This window comes from Cebus imitator, unplaced genomic scaffold (genome assembly GCF_001604975.1).
Source record: "Cebus imitator isolate Cc_AM_T3 unplaced genomic scaffold, Cebus_imitator-1.0 Scaffold104, whole genome shotgun sequence".
Taxonomy (NCBI): domain Eukaryota; kingdom Metazoa; phylum Chordata; class Mammalia; order Primates; family Cebidae; genus Cebus; species Cebus imitator.
In genome coordinates this window covers 525,922-532,318 of record NW_016107419.1, presented here as the reverse complement: position 1 = coordinate 532,318, position 6,397 = coordinate 525,922, and the positions used below count along the sequence as shown (strand labels likewise).

Genomic DNA, 6,397 nt, shown 5'->3' with positions numbered 1-6,397 from the left:
CTGGAAGATTATATTTTAAAATAGCTTATGTTGCTAATAATTGAGAGTGACTTATGAATAACTGCATCTAAGGTGTTGATGTAGACTTCTAGAGTAAATCATGGTTCATGAACATTTACCTTAAGTGTGGAGCCTGAAACACCTAACCTGGAATCCTCCCAGCCTCAACCCTAGCCAAGCTATTTTACAGCAGAGAAATGTATTGACAAGTTGGGAATCTGTCTAAAACAAATACATTTAGACTTAATTTCAATCATAGATAATTAACCAGTTCACTCAATGTCTCATAAACCTAAACTATCTGTACAAATATAACATGACATAATGATACTTGATGTGGAAAAACACCTAAGGATTCTTGTTGATCAGCTCATCATGTGACTTTAGGTAGATCATCTTCTCATATGCCTTGGTTTCCTCATCTGTAAAATAGGGATACAATGCTAATATTAACAGTATCCCATGGGGTCATTACAAGGATTAAATAATCATATTTTTAAATAATTAGAATTCTACCAGGTTTATAAAAAATACTATTGAGAAAGAACAGGACCAATATTTTTAGCTGTCATTTTCTCCTAACACTACAACAATCTGATGTAACCAGTTGGTCATGGGGGTGAGCAAAGATCTCATACTCTGTTGTTTAGCATGCCCTTAGCTGAATAAGAATATTTGATCATCCAACAAGATGCATTTATTAGACACACACTATATTCCATGCACTGTGTTTAAATTGTGCATAGAAAACATTAAAAAGACATGGCCTTGGCTTAAGAAATGTAGAGTTCAGGGGTATTACACATGCTTAAACTACCAATTGCAGCACAGACTCCAAGGCTATGACATCTCACTGACTTGTGGAAAAATTGGTGACTTCCAACCTCTAAAGTTGTTATGTACTTACCTATTTTGTCAAAAAATACGGCTATCAGAAGTAACCTGACTGTTGTATGCGATAGAAGTTTGGGGACTATAATATGTTTTCTCCTAAAAATAAGCTTTTAAAAATGCAGGCATTATTGGTCTCTTAAAGGCAGATGAGAATTACTGGGTGGGAAGGTGACTAGAATACCAGTGAGGATAAGGCTAGTTAAATGTACAGAGGAATTTGGGACATATTTATACATTGTAGATGTTATTTTGCTAGACTCAGATATTGAAATGTCTTTTTTTTTCAATGAGATATAAGTAAACAAATACAACCTTATCCAGAATTAACTATGTATATTGGACATACTGATCAATAGAACACTTCTTCTTGTCTGTGCCCTTTAGCCCCACATGTAAACCAGAAGTCAAATGGCATTGTGAAAACCTTGATATTTTATTAGCCTACCAAAAATATTTCCAATCATTCTTCATTGATAATACTATTTTTAAGAGTCAGTTAACTTTGCAGTACTTTATATTTGTTAGACAACTGAAGTGGTGAGACTAGCTGTGTAGCATTCTTTCCTGACTACAGCCAAAGACTGATTGTACTTATTTCAAACACAGCAGAAGATGAACCTGGTATAATACATCTGTATCCAACCACTGTCCCAGTTCAGAGATATTTAAGTTGGCTCAATTCAGTATCATCCCTTCTTCCATCATCTCTCTTCCTCTTGGGATTACAGGCATTCTTCCATCATCTCTCTTCCTCTTGGGATTACAGGCATTCTTAAATGTTGCAGGGTAGAGATAAATTGGATGTGGTTAAGCTAGGTCAGCAGGCACCGAAGGGCACCACATCCACTGGGACTTAGTGGGGTTTGGCAGCTGCCAGAGAAGGTCAATGCTTCCTGCAGCTGATGTGAAGTTAGAACCGTTGAAGCCTTGGCTTCTGGCTTTGGATGGACTTCACTGGAGTGAAGACTAGACAGTCTGCAAATTATGGCATCCACAGGGCTTTTGAACACAACAAAAATCCTTCTGCTGGGAGTGCTTTCCTGAGACACCTCTCATTTCTCTATGAAACATGCAGATCCACAAACATATTTTATTCTTCTCTCAAATGTGCTGCCTCCATTTTTATAATTTTGACACAGAAGCATCTAAAGTAATTAATGGAATTTAGAAACTTATAAACACTAGAGACAACCCAACAATTGTGAAGTTATTTCTGCTTTCCACTCTGGTAAACTTGAGGAAATGGACCAAGACTCTGTTAACATGTATGGAGATATTTAGGGAAAAGGAACAGGTGGGAAGGTGGTAAGGAAGACACAGCAAGCATTTCAAACAACTCTACAACAACAGAATTTTCTGTAAATTCCTGTATGTTTTATGGACCCTAGAATGAAATTGTAGGATTCAACTCTTGTTCTGGTGCTTGTTATCTGAGTGACTTTCAACAAGTCACCATTCTAGACCTCAAAGATGTCCTCCTCTGTGAATGGGGATGATGATAGCACTCTTTAAGGGCTACTATGAGAATTAAATAAGTGTGTAATATACTTAGAAACATATACATTAGTATTCAAGAGTTGAAATATTTTAAAGTTTGTTTTTACTTAATAAACTCACAAAAATACATTATACCAATCCTGAAATTGTCCACTATTAGGAAGGGTATGACTAGTAATCTTGTTACGGTGGTCTCAGAAAAGGCTAATATTAAGACACTATAATACACAGATCAAAGGAGCTTTGGGATAGAGTCCTGGTTGCTGTGGATGTAAAGACAAGGAAAAACAAGTTTAGGCAAGAACAGCGCTGAAAAAAGATTTCAAGACTGGGCCAACAAATGGTGAAGAATCACTTAATTTGCCTTAAACATAACCATCACTAAGTGGCTTTTTTGCTGGGAGGTTTTTTTGTTTTTTGTTTTTTTTTTATTGTTTTATCTGAAGCTATTTTTCCATGGGAACATATTTCTGGCTATAAATAGGAAATCAATGGTAGGCAGGCTTTACTTTGCTGAACTTATCGATTCTATAAAATGAAAGCTGCTCATATATACATCTAGCCAGGCAAGGAGTCAGGTTTGTTTCTTTCTAAACTGCCTTTCTTGGCCCTTTCAAATCTAACAGGGCTGAAAAGGAAAAGGGTCGTCGTCACAAACTAACAGCCATTTTGATGACAAGAAAGCAGGGTTGCTTCCCAATGTGTCTTTGTTCAAGTGATAGCAGGCCCATTGATACCTCCTGATGGAGCTCATTGAAAATAATAGGCCCTATTATCTTCACTGGCAATGCTGCCATGAAGCTTCAAAAACTGAAATAATGACAGCACATATTGGATGTACAGTAGAAAGGCATAGCATGATTATGGGCAATTTCTGCCTCTTTTCTACATACCTCAATGGATGAAGGAGGGGGCAGCTGGGACAGACTGTAATGACCAGGGAAGGGACAGGTAGCTATGCCCTTTTGTCATGTTTGTATGCTTAGAATTTAAATGCTTTTTCTCAAATAATTTGTAAAAGTAAAAAAATCCATGTCAGAATCTTCATAAACTAGAGTTTGGGAAGAATAGATTCTTTAGTAGTGAAATACTGTCATATTTGGTAACTCATCAGGAACTGCTCCTGTGAAATTGGTAGGAAATTTCTGGGAGACGGCAAGTCCGCTAAGGCAGAGTGACTCTGTACTTACTCTCTAGAGGAGGGTTTCTCTAAGATCACGATGCCCTTCCTTTCTCCACATCAGCACTCTCTGTAATCCCAGATGTTCTCAGCAAATCTGATTTTTCTGCCCACTGGGGTTGGGAGGAACAAATGAGAAGGAGGATAAATCTAGAAGAGAGGATACATCAGCCCACAGAAAAACCCAGTGGGTCAGGAACAGACCTATTAGGCTCTGAGAAATTACCAGGAGGAAAACTCCCCGGAAGGCTCAATGACAGCTGAGTAGGAAAGGACTCCCTCAGGAGGAGAATGGGCTCTATTAAAGGAAGAAAAAAAAATATATTTGCTTTTGGGAACCTTTCTTTTGTTGTTCGTTATTATCTCTGTTTTCAGAAATGGAATGTCTTAAAACCACTAACGAACACACACAGACATCTTCTTTTTATTTGAAACAACTCCAAAGAATATACTGTGTTGTGTACATCATCTTTGGGGCTTATACTTAATATAAGAACAAGATGGTCTCCCTGCTTTCCTGGTGCCTGACCATAGCTGGGGAGAGGCCCATGGCAGAAACAGCATCATCTGGCTATTGTGGCAAAATGAGAAGTGACAAGGAGGAAAAGAATATCTGGTAGAAATCTTTCACATATCTGTCCATTTTAAAAGTAAATGTCATTCTACTTTTCGGAGAACTTCAGTTTCTAAATACTTATTAAATCTTGGCTGAAGAATAACCTACATGACATCATTGGTATGCTCATTTAAAACACAAATTCCAGACTTTATTCCAGATCTAAACTGGACTCCTTGGGGCTGAGCTTTAAAAATCTGTATTTTTAAACAAACATCCTAGGCAATTCTTGTCCACAACAATGTGTGAGAACAGTGTGATTCTGAGCTCAGATAGCATAATTAGACCTATATTTCTGGGTGAAGCCTCACAATTACAGCTTGCAAACAAAATGAGTAAGTTCTGCATCACATCTCAAAAGCAATCTTTCAATACTGTACTGTGTTTTCTGTTCACAGTATAAATGTGATATTGAAGGGTTTTCCAATGTCATAGATTTTGTCTTAAGGGGACAGAGGGGAAGCCATGTCCAATGTATCAGAGAATGCATTTCCCCTCTTAGGGCCTGCCCTGCTGTAGAGCAGTGGTGAATTAAAATGTGCTGATTATCCATAGCACAGTCTGTCAGTAGTACATTCAAAGCACTAATCTTCTTTCAAAGAACAGTGCCTAGGGGTTGTGGAATTTCCCTCTTCTGGCATACTTGGAGTATTGAATCCTCAGAGTAGATTGATTTTTAACAACCCTCCTTTCTATGTAATGTTATCTTCAGTAGTGATCTTCTGATAATCAGTGATGATCATTAATTTTTTATTTATCCTTTATTTCAGAAATGAACAATTAAGAAAGAAAATTTCAACTTGAAAAAAGTTACGAAAATTCAACATATTACTTTGTGTATAGCCTAAAATAGACACTTAACGATATACAGTTTCTTTTGTTTCATTCTCAAAAATTTTAAACATATGAACTTCAAGTAGTCACCAAGAATGACAAAAATGAATAGCTCATGTTATTTTTCTTCATTTTTACAATCATGTGCAATCTTTGTATATCTAGTGTTTAAACTCAGGAATATGTACAATGACAGCATTTGGAAAGACAAACTCAAAGGATGTTGAGCCATTACGAATGTCTTGTGAACTGGTAGTTCTTCAAAGTTCATGTAGAATATGACATTTATTAAAGAACATATAGATTTTATTACAGAACAGTACTAATTTAAAGGTCACATTGCACTCGGATATTAAAAGTCAACAGTAATCTCAGGAATTTAGAAATGAAACCAACAAGATACTTTTTTGCAAAGGAGTATTTCATCACTGATATTTAGAATTGTTGGAGCATGTTGAGAATGGAAAAAGCATACAGTCTTTTAGTCAGCTCAGGACTTGTGTCTGTATCTATCTTTGCTCAGATTCTCTCAGGAAACATTACTCTCAGTTTCTGGCGTATATAAATCATTTCTCTTTTTTTTCTTTTTTCTTTTTTACATTCTTTTTTCTATAAAATATATATTCTCCATCTATTCTAGCCTTCATTGAAAAAAACATATATATCTAATATTTAGCAATTCAAAAAGTCTTCTATATTCTCTTTTCATTCTTAAATTGTATCTTCCTTTTGATCACAAGGATTGTAAGTTAATAGAGATGCAACTGTGGTCAAGTTATCGGATTCCAATCCCAGACTCTTTGCATCATATATCATGCTTTTTCAGTTCTGAAACATCTTTTTGCATCTTTTTCTCCTGGCATTGTATTCTGTGCCACTGAAATGTTGTCTAATTTTTTCCATATGTATTGGTCTTTTCTCTGCCTCATTTGCATCTCCAACTGAACACTAACTTAATTGACCAAAAAGGTGATGTTTTATAATTCTTTTATGCCCTCCTTTTTTCTATAGGTCTTAGCATATTTCTAATCACATAAAGAATTTTCAAAAGTTTTTAGTTAATTGCTTTGACAATAGATTAAATTATTGATCGATTGATACCATAATTAGTCTTTTGACTCTTGGTATAATTTATTTTCTGTGTTCTTTCTACATATCACAGGTACTTTCATTAGCATATCCTTATTTTCCAGGCACCTTTGAATTTGGTACAATGTTTTGACCCTTTATTTAAATCAGCATTGAGCCCAGCATCTTTCTGGATTTTGTAGCGTATTTGTGGTCTGTATTCCTCCACCTCTATGTTCAGTTCTTCTCTTGGAGTATAACCTATGATATATCACTATGGAATGTGGTTTTGAGCTTTAGACATATGA

The 6,397-nt window shown here is 35.9% G+C and overlaps 1 long non-coding RNA gene across 1 annotated transcript; it reads right to left on the bottom strand.

The window, feature by feature from the left end:
• Positions 1–329: 329 nt before the first annotated feature.
• LOC119472555 lies at positions 330–3,851 on the bottom strand. Its single transcript, XR_005201701.1, has 3 exons — positions 3,776–3,851; positions 3,582–3,684; positions 330–422 (listed from the first exon to the last, which is right to left on the bottom strand). It is a non-coding gene; the product is annotated as an uncharacterized LOC119472555 (long non-coding RNA).
• Between the last annotated feature and the right edge of the window lie 2,546 nt (positions 3,852–6,397).